This window comes from Muscardinus avellanarius (genome assembly GCF_963383645.1).
Source record: "Muscardinus avellanarius genome assembly, chromosome: 11".
Classification (NCBI taxonomy): Eukaryota; Metazoa; Chordata; class Mammalia; order Rodentia; family Gliridae; genus Muscardinus; species Muscardinus avellanarius.
Genome location: NC_137797.1, coordinates 47,076,014 through 47,095,301, shown reverse-complemented (window position 1 = coordinate 47,095,301; position 19,288 = coordinate 47,076,014).

Below are 19,288 nucleotides of genomic sequence, written 5' to 3'. Positions count from 1 at the left end.
TCTCTGATGAGGTGTATTTGAGATGATATTTGAAGAATGGATGAAAATATAACATGATGAAAGTTCATCCTGAAAGTTAAGTAAGGACAAATGTAGACTATTGGGAGTGAGTGTATTTGGAAATAGTGAAAAATCCTCTAAAGGTTATTCTGGCCAAATGGAAGATATGATGATGTAACTCTGTATGGTGGAAGTCAGCAAACCAGATTTGGTGGGTCAATTCTGAATTTTTTTGTAAACAAAAAATTGAATCCTAGACATATTATTTACTTATATTTTGCCTATAGCTGATTTTCTGCTACCACAAGACAGTTTAGTACTTGTGACAGTGACCATGAAACCAGCCCAATTCTAAAATATTCCCTACCTAGACCTCTAAGGAAAAGTTTGCTGACTCCTGTTATAAGGAATCACTGTGTGGCCTTAGAAATGAAAAATGGAAATATCTTGTCTGTGAGAAATCCCCAAGTGATTTTCACTGCAGCAGTGATTCTTGTTCTTTATTCTTTTGGAGAGGATTCATATGATAGTTCTTGGAATAAAAAAGACAGTAATGATTCAGTGGAAGAGCCAGAAGATTCCAGTGATTTACAGTATTTAAATCTGTCTCAAGTATAAAAAGTTTGATTTACAATCTAAATGACAGTAATTATGAAACATGCAATATATGACATTTTGTGTAACTTCAAGTGTTATTTCACCTTTAGTATTAAATAATAAATCTTGGTATGGCTTTAAGAATTAGGAGAAGATTTAACTGCATAAGTACCTACTCTGTACCTGGTAGATGGATGATATATTAGAAAGTCTTCATTCTTCTGTAGTACCTCATGCTTCTTTTAGTTATTCATTTCTTTTCCTGGCCAAAAAGGAAATTCACTACAAAAAGGTATATTGCTGAAAAGTATAGTAGAAGGCATAACTCACCAAAATTAGACATTTCAAAGATAAGACTATTTCTACCTCAACCCCAATTTTCCTTTGATTTGGACCTTTTCATTTTTTTTTAGCAAGGCAGAAATCTGAAGAAATTTTACTAGAAGTCACATTAACTTATTGTCATATGATTAGTTCCAAATGATTGGTAAAGTGTACTGCTCTTCATGAAATATGTCTAAGTCATGGAAGCTATCGGTCTGTAAACATGATGATACTATTACTATGTCAATGTAATTCCAAAATTGCTTTTTAGGAATTTTGTTGTTTGGGGCTGAGATAAAATTTTTCAAGGCAATTGAGCTTTCATTGAAATTATTTGGGAGTCAGGAGTAAATCATACTGAGAGGTAGTGGAAGCATTGACTTTATTGCCAGGAAGTGTAAAGATAGCGCTCTTGCTCTCTCTCTCTCTCTCTCTCTCTCTCTCTCTCTCTCTCTCTCTCTCTCTCTCTCTCTCTCTCGCTCTTCAGTGGTTTTAAGTCCTTCCATTATTCATGTGTGGAACCTGGAATAAGTCAAATGAGAGCTTTTATGTTTAGATATAGAATGTCCCCTGAAGAGTTTTTGTACTGATTAACCATATGCAGAAAAATGAAAGTAAACCCACTTTCTCATCCTGCACAAGAGACAATTCAAGATGAATAAAAAACTTGGAAATCAGACCAGAGACCTTAGAGCTCCTTTACCTCAACAGACAGTCAAAAGAATGGGAGATTTTTGGCAACCACTCTTCCAATAGAGGTCTATTATCTAGAATATACAGATAATTCAAGAAACTCAGCACTAAGAAAACAAATAATGCAGTCAAAAATTGGGCAAATGAACTAAATAGACACTTCTCAAAAGAAGAAATTAAAATGGCCAATAAATGTATAAAAATGCTCAAAATCATTAGCAATCAGAAAGATGCAAATCAAAACTACCTTGAGATTCCACCTAACTCCAACTAGAATGGCCATCATTCAAAATACAAACAATAACACATGCTGGTGAAGATTTGGATAAGTGGGAAGTGTAAGACATTTTTGGTGGGATTGCAAATTAGTGCAAACACTTTGGAAAACAGTATGGAGGATCCTCAGATGAATGGCAACAAACTTACCATAAGATACAGCAATACCACTACTGGGTATCTACCCAAAAGAAAAGAAACCAACTACCAAACTAAGGCATGTGTTTCTATGTTTATAGCTGCACAATTCACCATTACCAAACTATGGATCCAGCCAATATGTCCATCAACAGATGAGGGTTACAAAACTATGGCATAAGTAAACAATGAAATTTTACTCAGCCATAAAGAACACAATTATGTCATTTACAGAAAAATGGATGGAACTGGAGAACATTATACTAAGTTAGATTAGTCAGTCACAAAAAATAAGAAATAGGATGCTCTCCCTAATATGTGGAAGCTAGGGAGAAAATGGGTCATAGGAGAAACATTAGGTGAAGAAAGAGAAACTATAAATAAATGAATAAGACAACCTATCTGAAGAAGATTGAAGGGAGGAAGAAGGAAATTCCATAATGTACATGCTGTACTTTCACAAACATATTAAATTCAATCAATAAGCCAAACATGAGAAGAAGGGAGAGGGAAGAGAATGGAGTGAGAATTGGAGAAGGGTTAACTGAGTGATGTGTGCATGTATGTCTTCACCATCTTGTACTTCATTAAGATGTCTGACTCTAATCAAAAAAGGGAGTTTAGGTACAATACAATCACATTTTGTACTTCTCTTAAAACTCGCAAACTTGAAATATATGTATATGTATATAATATGTCATTTTATTTGTGTAATGTATATTAGAAATAGTAGTTCTATAAGATTAGAACTGAAACTCAAATGAATTAAATACAATAAAAAGGAGGTATGATCAAGAGGAGAAAGGGTATGTGTGTGCACACCTGTCATGACAACTAATGTTTATATAACTCCAAAAATCATACCTTAGACTTCAAAGAGATGTTACTATAAACTAAATTTATCTGACTTACAAAGTGTCCATTATTGACACAATTTAAATTTTAATGAATAATTTAATTGTTAGAAAATTTCAACCACATTTTCAACATAACTTTTCAACCCTAGATAGATATTGTGTATTGTATATAAACTGATGAAGATCTATATCAATTTTCTAGTACCTCATGTCATCAACCTCATTAGTTTGAAACCAAAGATTTTATTTTTAATATATATATATATATTTCCTTTCTCATGTTTTTTGTTGGGTTTTTTTAGATTTTAGAGATTCTTTGTTTCTTTGATTTTTCCCTTATGTTTTTCCTTCAAATGTTTGCTTAGATATCTTACCTTTTCTCAGTTAATATTTTTTTAATTCTCTAATTATATATGCTGTCCTGTTACAAAGTTTATCTTTTATACATGGTTCTTATCAGATTCATATGACCACTAAACTACTTTTTATATACTTTTATATTTAAAAGTATATAAAGCTTGGTGTATTGTATTTTTACATTATGATGTATTTGAAATGAAAGTGGCACACAACACTTGGTGAGGTTCCCCTCAGCTCCCTTCCCACTCTCTACCCTTCCGCATACATGATATTGAGATTGGCAATGATAACTTCAAATATGTATGTAACATCAATGGAAGAGCCTCATTTGTGAATCCACCCCCTTCCCACACGTGCATACACACAAACACCCACACCCTCTCCTGGATCACTTTCCTCACTGCACTGGGGTTTCTTCTCTCTTATCTAAAGTCCTCTTCACATCCCAATTACTCCATAGGTTTTGCCTATGAGAGAAAACATGATCTTTCACTTTCTGTGACTGGTTAATATCACTTAACATAATGGTTTCCAGGTCCATCCACTTTACCGCAAATGACATAACTTTATTACTGAGTAGAATTCCATTGTGAGAATATCCCATAATTTTCAATCCATTCATCTGTTGATGGACACCTGGGTTAATTCCATAATTTGGCTATTATGAATTGTGCTGCTGTAAATATAGATATGCATGCATCACTAAAATGTTCCTATTTAGGTTCCTTTGGAAAGATAGTCAGAAATCGTATAGGTGGATACCATGATGGATCCATTCCCAGTTTCCTGAGGAATCACCACACTGCTCTACAGTGGCTGTACTAATTTGCAATCCAATCCCACCAAGAGTGCATACTAATTCCTATTTCCTGACATCCTTGCCAACATTTATTTTCCTTTTACTTCTTGCTGATTGCCATTCTAATTGGGTTTAGATGGAATCTCAGTGTAGTGTTGCTTTGCATCTCCCTGATAACTAATGCCATTGAATATTTTTTGATATTTTTGGTTATTTGCATTTCTTTTGTGAAGTATCTATTTAGCTCACTTACCTATTTTTTATTGAGGTGTGTGTGTGTGTGTGTGTGTGTGTGTGTGTGTGTGGTACTTGGGTGGAACCCAGAAGCTTTCTAGCTCCGGGCTATACTCCCAGACCTATTTTATATTTTATTTGGAAACAGGGTCTCACTAAGTTGCTGACAGCCTCACTAAGTAGCTGAGGCTGGCTTCGAACCTGTGCGATCCTCCTGTCTCAGCCTCCCAAGCACAGGGATTATGAGCATGCACCACCACACCCATTTATTAAGCTGTTTTTTAGTGATAAGTTTCTTAAATTCTGTTGTCTATATCCCATCCTGTTGATTATATGAACTAAGGGATCAATATTTGTACTCACAATTGTAATTTGAGCATGTACTATATTAATTTGTATATAAGCGGCTGTTGATACATAGCTTAAATTGAATAAATAATTCTCATATCTTCAGGGCAGAAAATAGGTAAATTTGCAAGTCAAATTCACACACACAGAGTCAAGTTAAATGCGTAAAGGTATATTTTATAAAGCATATATACAGTAATATAATAAAGAAGGTTGAGAAAGGACAGCGCTTCATGTTGTACCTACTTCATGACATTCTACTGTGATTCTAACTATAAACTTACATGTAATTTATTATTCTCATTTTATAACTGAGAGTCATGTAGTGCAAGTTATTTAAGCAATCAGTTACACGATTGACGTCCAGCAAGTGGTAAGGCCAGGCTGTGTAACCGAATCTAAACATCTCCACAGCCCACCCTCTTCCCATCAGTCCACACTTGAACCACTTGTAACTGCAAAACCTGATTCTGTGTTAGGTTCTTTTCAGCTTCAGTTTTGATCTCTCAAGTTTGAAGAATGGAAATATATGGAAATTATGAGTTTAAACCTATCTTAGACTCACATCTTCCTAATTACATTTTCTCTTTTTCCCTATAAGTGCTGTCATAATTTAAATTCCTCTGCAATTGTTGATTACTACACTTATAACATGCCAGATGTTATCTCATTTAAATTGTGCCCACATGCTGCAGGTGCAAAATGGAGGCCCAAACTGAGAAAATTTGGACATAAGTATTTCTGTGTTTTCCTTTCATCTATATGCTTAGTCCAATGTAAATCAACTTCTTTGGTTTCTTTTTTAGTTTTCTATTTGCCTAGCAGATTTTAAAATATTATCTTTAAAACTTCTAAAAAGTAAGAATAGTATATTATAATTTTTAGAATTAATACAAATATTATCTCAGGCAAATCATGTATTTTCCCAGACTACAAAGTGAGTAAATAATCTTGTATATTTTGTTGAAAATAAGTATAATGTAGCTAAGCCATGCTTCCTAAGGAAGAGAACACATTATAGAATATGATCATAAAACATAGAAATTCCATAAGCAAATGGATCAGTTGGAATCCCATAATCAGTATACATTTATTTTAAGAGATGACCCCTTCACATTCTTTTAATTTTTCTTAAAGGTATTCTCCATTTATGCTTTCTTGTTGTCATATCCAACAATGTATGATTTGAACTTTGGGTCATACCCCCATGGATGCTAAAAGATATTAGGATCATTTTATTTGTCTCTGTAACTGAACTAGTGAGGAAGAAAAGAAAAAAAAAAACATATTCTAAAAAATATTCATCTTAAATCACAGCAAGGTCATTACTTAATAATATCAGTCACTATATATTTCATTAAATCCAAGATATAATCAGATGTATGAAAATTATTTTTAATTACCATTAAGAAGAATTAAAACAATGCAGATTGAAACCTATCTCAGTATTTTCATTTCTTTTACACTATAAGGAGGCATCTTTTAGACTCAATTTAAAATTTTTATTTTTATACTTTACATACACATTAAAGGGAAAATACAAAAAATAATTTGGCTAAAGTATTCATAAAACAACTCCCATGAAATCTGTCTTTTTTTAAGGAGATGAAATGTGTTTATTTTGTTTCCATGAGATTGATAACATTAACTTTTTAAAAAATGTTATTGGTGTACTGTATTTATACCTCATGACGAAGCAAAAAAATTTGTGTAGACTTTAATGCACACATCACCCAGCCAGCCCGACCCAGTCACCACCTCACTTCCTCCCCATCCTCGCCAGCATTTGTTGCTGTCTGTGTTTTGAATGGTTGCCATTCTAGTTGGGGTAAGGTGAAATCTCAAGGTAGTTTTGATTTGCATCTCTCTGATTGCCAATGATTTGGGGCATTTTTTCATTCATTTATTGGCCATTTGAATTTCTTCTTTCGTGGTGTTTATTTAGTTCGCTTGCCCATTTTGTTATTGGATGATTTGTGTTTTTAGTGTTGAGTTTCTTGAGTTCTATGTATATTCTAGAAATTAGTCCTCTATCAAGGAGTAAGTGGTGAAAATCTTCTCCCATTTGGTTGGCTCTCGATTGAGGTTCTTGACATTTTCCTTTGTTGAATAGAAGCTCTTCAATTTCATGCAATCCCACATATTGATTCGCCTTCTAGTTTTTGTGCCTTTGGAATCTTGTTGAGAAAGTTTTTCTCTGTGCCTACGTGTTGCAATGTTGGACCTATGCTCTCTTCAAGGAGCCTCAAGGTCTCTGTTTTTTTTTGTTGTTGTTGTTTATATTTTTATTTGTGCATTGTAATTTCACATCACAATATAGCTCAGAATGGTAGTGACATACATGCACACAGCACTTGGTGAGCTTACCTCAGGTCTTTTACCTTAGAATAACCATTCCCTATGACCTCAGTATTATTACTTTAAACATATATATATATATATATATATATATATATATATATATATATATATATTTCCTTTAAATGAACATCTACTTTATCTACAAGCTATTTTTATGTCAAGTATTTCCATTTAGGAGATGTAATTTTGAAGTTTTTTTTTAAATTTTCCAGAGAATTATATGGAACATCTTTTAGCAACAATGAAAAAACATATTTTTCTCAAGTGGTTTTTTAATGCTCTGTTGATATTTAAAGGAGAGAATATACTTGACAAAGGGTAACAGAATATCTCACCCATAAATAAGCCACCTTTGAATAGGGATTATTTTGACCTAAACACAGTTAAAAATACAGGAGGTGCAAAAATGACATTCTTCGGCATTCTCTTTTTACTTCCTAAAAGGAGAATAGCCCTCATATGGAAGATGCCTTCTCAATTACTGTAGGAATGGAACATGCTTTTCAGCAGGACAAGAAGCTGAAACTTTATGAACAGATTATACTAAAATGACTCCCTTCTTTCTTTAGGCTCCTTAGAGAGTTTAGTTACTTTTCCAAAATTATTTCTCTTTGCTCAACCTAGGATAAAAGCCATTTAGATTTTTTTCTTTTCTTTCTTTTTTTTTCCCCTTTGGTACTTGTTTGGGTCTGTATTTCCTTATAAAGATAACATGTGTTATTCTTATATATAGAATGTCCCCGAAAGAGCTCATTCATTAATATTCAGGGTTGATGTAGTGGATTCATAAGGGTTGTAATCCCAGCAGTAGATAAATTTATTGCAATGGGTTTACCTGGGTGGTACCCAGTAGGTCTGTAGAGTAGGACTGGAGGAGGTGGTTCCTGAGTGCATAGCCATGGAGATTATATAAAGGTACCTAGGTAGCTAGGTAACTCATTCCCTATTCTCAATGCCTGGCTCTTTTAGCTTTCAGATAAAAGCATTTGCCTCTCTTCCTCGTATAAAGTCAATAAACTAATCCAGAATTGTTTTCTTTCTTCCTTCCTCTCTTATTTTCTTCATACCTTCTTCTCTGCTTTAAATAATAGCTTATAACGACAATAGCTGCAATTTGTCAGCAAAATAATGATGTGAGTTTCCTCCTCGATCTCACTCTTGCTTCTAACCGTTGGCCTTCCTGTGAGGAGCACAGTCCATGTGAGCATCCCCCATCTCCTGCCCTCATGTTCTGAGATCCTTGGTCCCCAGCCTCAAATGAACTGAGCACAAAACCATAAGAAAATAAATCCTCTTTTTCTCTAAGTTACATGGTCAGGTTTTTAGATTATGGCTGTGAGAATGCTGATGGATAGACTATATTATATATAACTAATTATATGTTTTATGTTAGTCTATCTTTTACCAATTAATATCTCAGTCCCAGCCCCAAACTCTAAAAGGGAAGTTGTAAAATTTTGCCTCCCTGGTGTTGGGTCTGTCATGGAACCTTGTTAAAAAACTAAAGCCAAGATCTCTGCAATCATATCTACATCTTGGCCTTTAATACCAACAATTTAAAAAACTAAAAATACCAATATGTACACATACAAATAACAATCTAAAATAAGCTAGTGTTATATACTATGCCTAGAAAAAGAGTTGTAATAGTGCTGAGTGTGGTGATACACACTGGCAGTCTCAGTTTTTAGGAGGCTGAGATAGGAGGAACATAAGTTCACAGCCAGCCTCAGATTCTTAGTGAGACCCTTCACAACTTAGTGAGACTCTTTTATTTTTGTTGTTTGTTTGTTTGTTTGGTGGTACTGGGGTTCCTGGAAACCCTTCTACCTCCGGGCTATACTCCCAGACCTATTTTTATATTTTTATTTGGAAACAGGGTCTCTTAAGCCAGCGCGGCTGGCTTCGAACCTGCGCGATCCTCCTGTCTCCGCCTCCCAAGAGTGGGGGTTACAAGCGTGCGCCACCACACCCGGGTCTGTTTTGAAATAAAGAATAAAAAATAGGGCTGGGTATGTAGCTTGAAAGTAGAATGCTCCAGTTCTGCAAAAAAAATTAATTAAATTAAATAAATGGTTGTAATATACTTTGCATTCATCCTTCCATTTTACTGAAGACTGACTGAACCCAGAGTATTCTATCTCTGAGTTACATCCCAGCCAAAATTAACTTATTATTTTACTTTGAAACAGTGTCTCATTAAGTTGCTGAGGTTGGGCTCAAACTTCTGACCCTCCTATCTCAGCCTTCCAAGTGCTGGGATTGCAGGCATGCATTCTCACACCTGATCTTTCAGTGTTTATACTGCACTATTATAAGGTTCATTAACCAAAGAATTACCATTCTACACATTTCCTCTCTGAAGATGATAGCCTTAACCATTATGTTTCTAGTTCTTTATACCTATATCTCCTCAAAAATAGAAGATATATCTATATTCTAAGGTTTTCTCTATATGATATTTCAATTCACTCACCTAAATAATTGGAAAAATAATCATCAAGTTACTTCCTCAAAACAGAAGGAAGTGCATAGCTAACATTTTTCCGGTCACTTATCTATTATGAACAAACCACTTTGGTAGAAGCTTTATATGTACTTTTAAAAATTTTAAACCTCCAGAACAGTGCAAATTTGTAAATGCTACTAAAAATGATGTTACAATAGATTTGTTTGGTTAAAAATTTAATCCAGACACAGTAGAATATGTGTAGTCTAATTGAAATTTCAGGTATCCTATTAACTTGCCCTCCTTATTAATTTTTTAATTCTGTATAGAGACAGCCAACATGCCCTGGTTTTTCTGGTCTGTTGTTTCTCAGGCTTCCTTCTCCTTTTAGAAATTACCTATTTTATCATTACTACCCCACCCCATATTTATGCTTACTGGAATGCAAATCACACATCGTGTTTTATTTAGGGTTTTAGCTATCTGCCTTCTCTTGAAATAATTACATGTTCATTAAAAAAAATAAAAGCCCCTATTGGTTAAAGTCTTCTCAGGATTTGACTGATAAGTCTCTTGATCATAGCCAGGATTTAAAGATTTTATAGTAATAGGCAATAGAGATGGACGACTAAGAATCACTATAATATTCTGACTTAAATTAGCAGGAGTGGTATATGGGATCGATACACTGTGGACTTCTACTGAGCCATAAAAAAGAACAAAACTATGTCATCTGCAAATAAAAAATAGTTGGAACTAGAGAATATTATGCTAAGGGAGATTAGCTAGTCACAAAAATTAATGGTCACATGTTTTTCTTTTATGAGGAAATTTGACAGTACTTGTGATATAAAAGGGACTCCAGGTAAAGGACTCTCTAGTGGAAATGCTAGGGGAGGGAGAGGACACTTGAAGGAAACACTTCAGTTGACACTATATACACATATGATATTATCAATGCCAATTTCAATACCATCTACAGGGAAGGAGAGGGAGTAGAGCGTGATCCAGGGGGGAAGCTCACCATCTGCTGTGTACATTTTTGTTCCTATTACCCTGAGCTTAATTATGATATGTGATTACAATGGACCAATAAATGTATATTTTAAATAGAGATGAAGGATGAAAATCATACACTGAAATTTTGGTGCACCATGTCATAATGGTTTTTGTTGAGGGAAGGAAGTGGTATACAGGAAATAGCAAACACTATAGTGGAGGTAGAAAAGGTAGTGTGCAGTGTTGTTGGAACTCCCAGTACAATGCTAAGTGTGGCCGTGATAAAGGCAAAGACTTCCTTAAGCTACATGAAGTTCTCTGTTCTCTGCTGTGGTGTTGACTGAGATAGAACTTGTTTTTAATGTATGGTACAAGGGGTTATATACTTTGAGGTTTTATTTAATACCAAAATTGTACATTTGAAATGGAGTCTTAATAGAATATGAGTCTCACTATATGCAGAGGTTGTCTTCAAACCTGCAATCCTCCTGTCAGCCTCCAAAGTACTAAGGTTATAAGCATGTACCGCATACTCAGCTTAGCCTAGTTCAGGTGAGCAAGTTTACTATATCTGATTATGAAGAGGGGGGATCCAGTTCTTAAAAAATTCTTTTTTTCTTTAAGTATACTGACCTGGAGCTGGGCGTGGTGGCACACGCTTGCAATCCCCACGCTTGGCAGGCTGAGATAGGAGGATCACACAGGTGTAAGGCCAGCCTCAGCTACTTAGTGAGGCTCTCAGCAACTTAGTGAGACCCTGTTTCCAAATAAAAATATATATATAAAATAGGTCTGGGAGCATAGCCCGGATATAGAAAGTCTCTGACTTCCACCCCCAGTACCACCAAAATAAATAAATAAATAAATATACTGACCTGTCTCTAGATATAGACAGATAGAAATATATAGATACAGACATGGAAATAGACACGAAATAGCAGATATAAACAGTATATATGCATGTATATATGAATATGCCTGGAGAGGAGATGGAATACTTCCTGAGGTAGGATCCTTTTGATGAAGTTAGCAGGTCCAAAAACCTTCTACTTACTCTAAGGTTTATGGCATATTTTTCTAAAAGACAGTCTAAGAATATTATTGTACCAAACTCTTAATTCTTAAAACTTTCTCATTTTAGCTGTGAATTTAAAAGGAGACTAAGTTAATATAACTTGAGCTAGGACTCTGCAAAGTAGTCATTTTTAAACTCAATACATGCTAGTATTGTTTTGTCATAATTTTCTTCTTTTTTTCCAAAAGTTGAGTGTTGAGAAAAAGTAATCTAGTTAATTGAGGATTGCATCACTTGAGGTTTGATTGCTTATAAATAATGAGACAATAAGAATATACAAATTGGCTCGGCAAGTAGAAAACTACAATTATTTTATGCCTCATTGGAAGAAAGAAGTATCAAGGAAGGTCCCTGGGGATCAGAATGAGCTTTGGTATTATTCAACGTATTCATTAGCCAGTCAGTGGAAAATGTGAACAAGTGCGCATCTAAATTTATATTAAAATGTTAGAAGTGAGTGAAAATAAATCAGCTTGATCAAAAATACAGATGGATCTGGACAGCTGGGGAAATTATTCAGCTGAGAAAGAGATGAGTTTTAATAGAAAGAATGGTAAGATAAATTTTAGAAAGAATAATATTCAACATAAAATGCAAACTAATAAGAAGATACATCTGAAGTAAGAAGAAAAATATTTTAATGTATCTTTTGAAAATTGAAAAATCTAAGTCTAGTATTATGCTGATGAGGAATAATTGCATTATAATTTGTTTAATTTGAATAATTAGAAAGAAGAGAAAAATTATAATGCCACTTAGTAAAATTTTGTCTATATGCTTAATGAAGATTTTATAAAGTTTGGAACAAAGTAACAATTATAATAAAAGCTGGTAATTTGAACAAGCATGGAGATAGGTATTTGAATACTTTTGTGGTTAAAACCTTGAATTCCCTGACATACACCCAATCTCATAAGTTAATCTCATGTCTGTCTCAAAGTTTTCAATTTAGTTATACTCTTATGTCATTTATTCTCTATTTCTCAGCTTCAAAGTACCATGGAATACGATTCACTGCTCTCAAGATTCAGTGAAAATCATCAAGCCAAATTTCCACAGTTGAATATTTTGATTAAAAATACAATTCTAATACTCAAATATATTACATACTCTAAACATAAATTATTCCAGACCATTTCCAAATTTATAGAATTTTGCTTTGCTAAGTATAGAAAATTTTTCTAATATTAGATTATTTTAAATATCCATTCATCTCCAGAGAGGCAAATATTAACAAATATAATTACTAGTTGGTTTCAGTGAGTGGTATCCTGAATTTAAGAGCTATTTTTTAAAAAATAAAGCCTACTGAGATATTACTCCCCACGTTACATGTTTATAAAATTAAAAATATATTTATGAGAGGAAAATATTGTGGAAGAAGACTTGCTCAAGCCTTGTTTAGAAATTACAATTTTTTTCCTAATCTGACCCATTTGACAAGCTTCTGATTTTCTCTGGGTTTGCCTACAATCATAATACTCAGTGTTTAAGTCAAAATTAGAAGTTTTTCTTTTTATAAACTATCAACATTGTTAATATATTATGAATATTTTATTAATATTAGTTTTATAAACAAATGCAATTAAGCACCGAGTAATATACAAATATTTGTCCTAGTGAGAGCATTTAAGTGTGATTTTATAAAACCTAACTTCATATTAATCCCCCTAACTTTTGCATACTGAAATGTTCACATTTATTTGACTCACTAGAATAGTGTGCTAAGACAATCATTACAAATAACTTAGACTGATAGCTTAAGCAACAGGCACTCACTTCCCACAGTTCTTAAGGTTATCCTGGCTTGGGAATAGTGCCTTTTCAATCAATGCAGCCTCCAGAGAGGAAAAGGAGGAGAGGAAAGGAGAGGAGAGGAGAGGAGAGGAGAGGAGAGGAGAGGAGAGGAGAGGAGAGGAGAGGAGAGGAGAGGAGAGGGGAGGAGAGGGGAGGAGAGGGGAGGAGAAGGGAGGGGAGGGGAGGGGAGGGGAGGGGAGGGGAGGGGAGGGGAGGGGAGGAGAAAGAGGAGGAGAAAGAAGCCCTCTGGTCTCTTCCTTTTCTTGTAAATATACTAATCTCATCATGAGGATTCACTCTCACCTAAATTTGATTACCTCCCAAGGGCTCCACCATCACATTGAGTTTTAGAGCCTCCATACCTTTTGAAGGGACACTATCTTTCAGTCCATAATATTGGAACATCATTATTCTCTTCTTTACCTTTTCCTTTTGTTTGAAGAAAGGAATGCTTTCATCTTGAGTTTCTTTTTTTTTATGTTCTTGTGTAGATTTTGTTTTGCTTTATGATTCTTCTTATGATAGGTAATAACTGTTTATAATCATCATCAATGGTGATGAACTTAAATACCTCCAATAAGTTATAAATATTATCACTTCTCCTTTCATATGCTTTAAGTTAAGGAAGTGAGTGCTTGCCTATTCTGTCATTTTCTCAGAAAGGAGAAAAAAAATAAATTTAGTATTCACTGTAGCTTCTTCACTTTTATAAATGGTGTTTCTTCCTGCACTGCTTTCTGCTGTAGTCCCAGAAGCACTTACAAATTCTGAAATCCTCTCTTGGGTGATTCTCTGAATTGGAAATTGTGACCTTGAGGCTGTACTGATAGATCATTTTTTATGTGCTCTGATTCCATGACTATGCTGAATCCCAAAGAAGAACATTTTCCCTTTGGTCTGAGAGATTCATTCATCTCAAGGGTCTTTGCTTCTCTCCTCTTATGAGAGTCATTCCATGTATGTGCATTCTCTGGGCACCAAATACAAGTAGAATCATGAGGCCAATATCATACTTATGATGTTTTGCATAGGATAAAGAGTGGAAAAGATCAGGTAAGATGTATGAATCAAGGAGTAACCTCACCCAAATAATTTCATGATATCACATGTATGGATTGAACAATTTTTTAATGAATTTTGTACCTTAAAATTACTATTTTTTCTCAGAGTTGAAATCATTATTGATACTTAATTTTTATATTTCATTATAATACATTAAAACTAGTAAATCTCACTTTATGGATTGGTCAGGATTATTTTAATTCATAATAACTACCACAATTTAATATAGTCCATTAAGATTATCCCAATTTATAATGTAGGCAGCAAAGGACTTCCACATACTGAGCAGAAGAGCCAGGACTAGAATGTATGTCTATCACAATTTTAAAAATCCAAAATCTTTAAAACTCCCTCTACTTAATAGAGAAATGTTTCAGTCAGCAAAAGTATTGATTCCAGTTTATTCATGAAGCTAAAGGAACGAAGGCCAAGTGAGTCTTACTAACTCACATATTCCACACTGATGAGTTATTGAGGGAAAAGCCTGACATCTAGAGTTTGGACAGCCTGAGAAACTCTTCTACCCCTGTGGTTCACAGGCGTACATTGAAGACCTTGATAAAGTTATTTGAGAAAAGTCTGTACATTGCTGACTGTGCCCTGGAAGCACACATTCAAGAAGACATGCAATAAATTATGGATTGTTTAAAGGCTCAGTGTAATACAATGAAATGACAATCATCCTGAAAACCAAGGTCTTGCTGGGCAAATCCTATACTTGGCAGTAACTCTCTTTTGACCTACAGGGCTCAGAGCTGTCATCGTACTCTGTTACTGCCATAGCTCATCATCAGCCTCCACTATGCTGTGTTATATTTATACATCAGCTCTCTAATAAAGAGGATTGGCTTAACAAAGAGCAAATACTACGAGACATTATGATACCTAAGTAGCTGCATGATACTTAAATAAACCCAAGAAAAAAATCAAAATGAGAAGAATGATAAGGAAGATAAAATATAAACCCAAGAGAAAATCCCAAATGAGAAGAATGGTAAGAAAGATCAATCGACTCTCATATTTGAGTACAAATGCCTATCTAATTAATGGTTTATTTGTTTTCCTGCAGGAGAGGTTATAGGTACTAATATCAGTGGAATAGTGTTCATTGTTTATCATATGATACATTTATCATTCGATTTGTCCTGGAGCTTGTGGTTCTATCATGGTTTTGTTTTTGTAATTATTTTGGGGTAATATTATCATATGTCTTTTATTTAATAGTTTAAAATAATTTTATTAGAGCATTTCTAATTTATATCACAGTGATGTTTATTGTGATACCAAAAAAAACCCTATCCCAACAGTTTTTGACGTATTCCCTCTACATCCCAACCCACTTCGCACTTCTCCTCCCTGTATGTATTAGCAAAACTGATAGTAACACCTTCCATTATAGCCAAGTATAAATTGAACTCTTTCCTTGCTTATTTCTTTTTCCTTTTCTTGGCCCCCTCCCTCACCTCCCTCCCACTATTTGACAGGTCTTTCTCCACATAATTGAGAGTCTCTTATTTTTCCTATTATCTTTCTAGCTTTTACATGTATGAGGCAACATATATCCCTTAGCTTTCTGAGACTGACTGATCTCACTCAGTATAATATTCTCTAGTTCCATCCATTTTTCTGTTTTGTAATTATTGATGCCAGTTTAGGAACTAGGTACCCTGGATTAATGAATCCACTCTACAGTGCAGTTTAGTTTGGCTTAGCAAAAACCCAATTCAAACAGATTTAAGCAAAAATGGAGTTTTTGGCATAACAGAGGAATCAGAAATTAAAATCAACTTTAGAAATGGCATCATATGGGTGTTTAAATGAGATATTCAAAACATCACTCTCTAAAGGTAAATATGCACCAGTATTTCTGCTTTTATTTTGTTGACTTTATTTTTAGGAAGTGATCCTCAAAGTACTGCTAAGTCCCAACTAGTGACACTAAAATGACATTGTTTCAGTTCAGACATCCTTCCTGAAACAAACACTTTCCTTTTTCTCCTGAGTTCTATTAAAATCAATATGTAAGGATCTCAGAAGTCCAGCTGTGGTGATGAATTTAGTGAGGAAGTTAAAGTGAGCTGAATGGTCACATCAGGGTCACAAGTATTGCTAAAGCTCCAGGTTGAAGCAGCCTCCTTCAAATCATGTAGATTAAAATGATCACTGAGATCATTGAGAAAATGATCACTCCCTACCCCCCAAAATTACAAAGTGTTTCTACCAGATAAAAGTAAATGGTTGCCGGGTGGGCAAAACAGTAAGTCTTCTTTATAAATGGCAACCATGAGAAGCAATGAATATTAACAAAGAATCTAAGAATTAAAGTGCATGTTCAGAGCTGAGTGGGGCCTTAAATACTATCACCTCCTTTGTTCAGCTTTTAGACAAGATTCATTGGCAAGCACATTGCTAATGTTGTCTCAATTAGCAAAATGGAGTTGAAATGATCAGATCCTGGACCAGAATGTATCCACTGGTATCTCAGCCATGCTTACCAGACCTGCTCTCAAATGAAGCCAATGTATTTTTCCAGCCAAAAGAAAGATGAGACCACAGAAACTCAGCCTGTAGAAATGTAAAAGAGTAGTTGATTACTCAGAATAAACAGAAATAGCAGAAGGCAGCTGGCAGGGAGGAATCAGAGATGGGCTGATAATATTTTGAGAAATAATAAATGTCTCTGCAGAACTATATTACAGAGACTAATTGACAATAGGCAGGGCTTTGCATGCAGAACAGAAGCCTTGCTGCAGGAAGAAACTGCCTGCGCTAAGCAGAGGCCTCATAACTGCCTCAGAATGTGCACGGGCCCGTATGGCCACATCCTCCACTATGGAATGTTAAAGTAGGGTAATCATGTAGATGATAGAAATATAAATGCCATGAAACTACCATAGCTCTGGCATATCTAAGAGCACACACATGTGGGAAGAGCACACCATAGGTTTGTGCATTATGTTGACTCTGTCCCCAAAGCAACCAGCTAGTCCAACAATGACCAGCAACAGAACTTTCATGCTCAACTCCCAGTTATCAAAATTGAGATTTTATAATTAAGTCCCAGTCAAATCTGAGGCTACTTGAAAAGAAAAAAAATTATCCAAAAACTAGAACAAATACATAGTCTAGTCTGATTAAAGCCAAGAAAATTAAAAATTGAATACTTTGTTTTATTCATATGAATAACATTAGGAAGTTCTTGTATACATCTTGTGTCTGGAGTTGCCTTAAGACAATTTACCAAATGGTGTATGTCAATGCATATGTGTTTTTATGCATGCATTTGTTTATGATATTGTCCTTCATGGTCAAGGTGTTCATTTAGACTCTTAGAACATGCTACAGAAAGAGTAATTCTTATGGTCTAATTTAAATGCAATAAGAGAAAAAGGATTAAGTGCACACACTTTCATTTAGCAGGTTCAGCTAGCTCATTTGTGCTTCCAACATAATCTCTTAAAAATTACCATAAGCAAAATATAACAGATTGTAAACGGTTGCTCATATTAACTTAGCTAAGTACTTGTAATCTGCCTAAGTGTTATTTAACAGAACATAATTGCAAAACAGTATGATACCTCCTGAGTTTGGAAGACCGTTATGTGCCTAAATCATACTTAGCAATCAGAAGGCTCAAACAAAGACTAAAAAGTACATTTGAAAATATATTTAAAGTAAGGTTCTCCTGATATTTTTCCTGCTCTTTTTTATTTACTTATTTTTAATTTTTTGTTGGTGCATTGTAGTCATACAATTTAATGGAATACAAGATGGTAGATGCATATATGCACACAGTTGTTTTATATGTAAAATACAATAAGAAAAAAATAATGGTTTGAAAGGCAAAGCATTTTGTATTTTAAAAATTGAGATTTGGTAAAAGAGTTAGACTTTAAATATTGAGGGCCAATTTTGAAGGACAAATAAGGTTTATATTACAAATTACAAAGAAAGAAGAATGAAGCATAATAATTTTCCATTCCAAAAGAAAATCAGGATCAATTTGAGGCAGTGGTCCAGGACTAGCAAGCAGCATAAGCATCACTTGGAAACTGTTAGAAATTTGAATCATCAAGTCCCATCCAAAAACCTACCGAATCAGATATTTGGAGTTGAAACTGCAATTTATAATTTAAAAAGTCTTAGAGGTAAATTAAATGCATACTAATGCTTGAAAATCACTGGTCTAGATTAAAACATAACAGAAACCATTTAAAGATATTTGAAAAGAAGTCACTATGCCTACCACAAGTAGAAGCCAAAACCCTGGGCAGGTCTGGAGTAATCTATGAAAATACTTAATCCACGCTTAATACTTGAGCGTGGAAAAATCCAAGGGTAGATTTTCCTTCCCCTCTGGTCATGGAGCACAAGATGAAATAACCTGTATCCCTGTCCTCTGTAGCATAAGGCTGGGCCCTGGCTGCAGCTTCAAAGTTCTGGGCAGGGAAGAAGGGGAGAGAAAAGCAGATGACGACGCCTGGGTACCTGTATACAGGGACAGAAATGTTGATAGGATCTGAAACTGGTACAAAAAGGGCTATGAGTCTGAATATCATTGGGATCAAAGCCCGTAGCAGAGCGCATACACATTTTAGTTGCAATCCAGACACTTCATTTTTTTTTCCTTACAGCAGGATGATCTGTAATATTGTGTATCTGCTCCTAAACGTAGATCAATTGGCAAGATGGGTTTAGAGAGAGGATTTGCCAAGTAATTGAGTTACCCAGAACTAGTACTATCTTGTAAACGGTAAAGGTATTGTTTTCCTTTGTAGAAAAGTAATAGCAGTGGAATGCATAGTGACTAAAAGGAGGATGGAGGCAGGAAGAAAACATCACCTTTTCCTATTAAAGATTTATACCGCCCTCTTGCGGTAGAGGTTATCCTTACCTCCAGTGAGGTACTGCGCGAATCA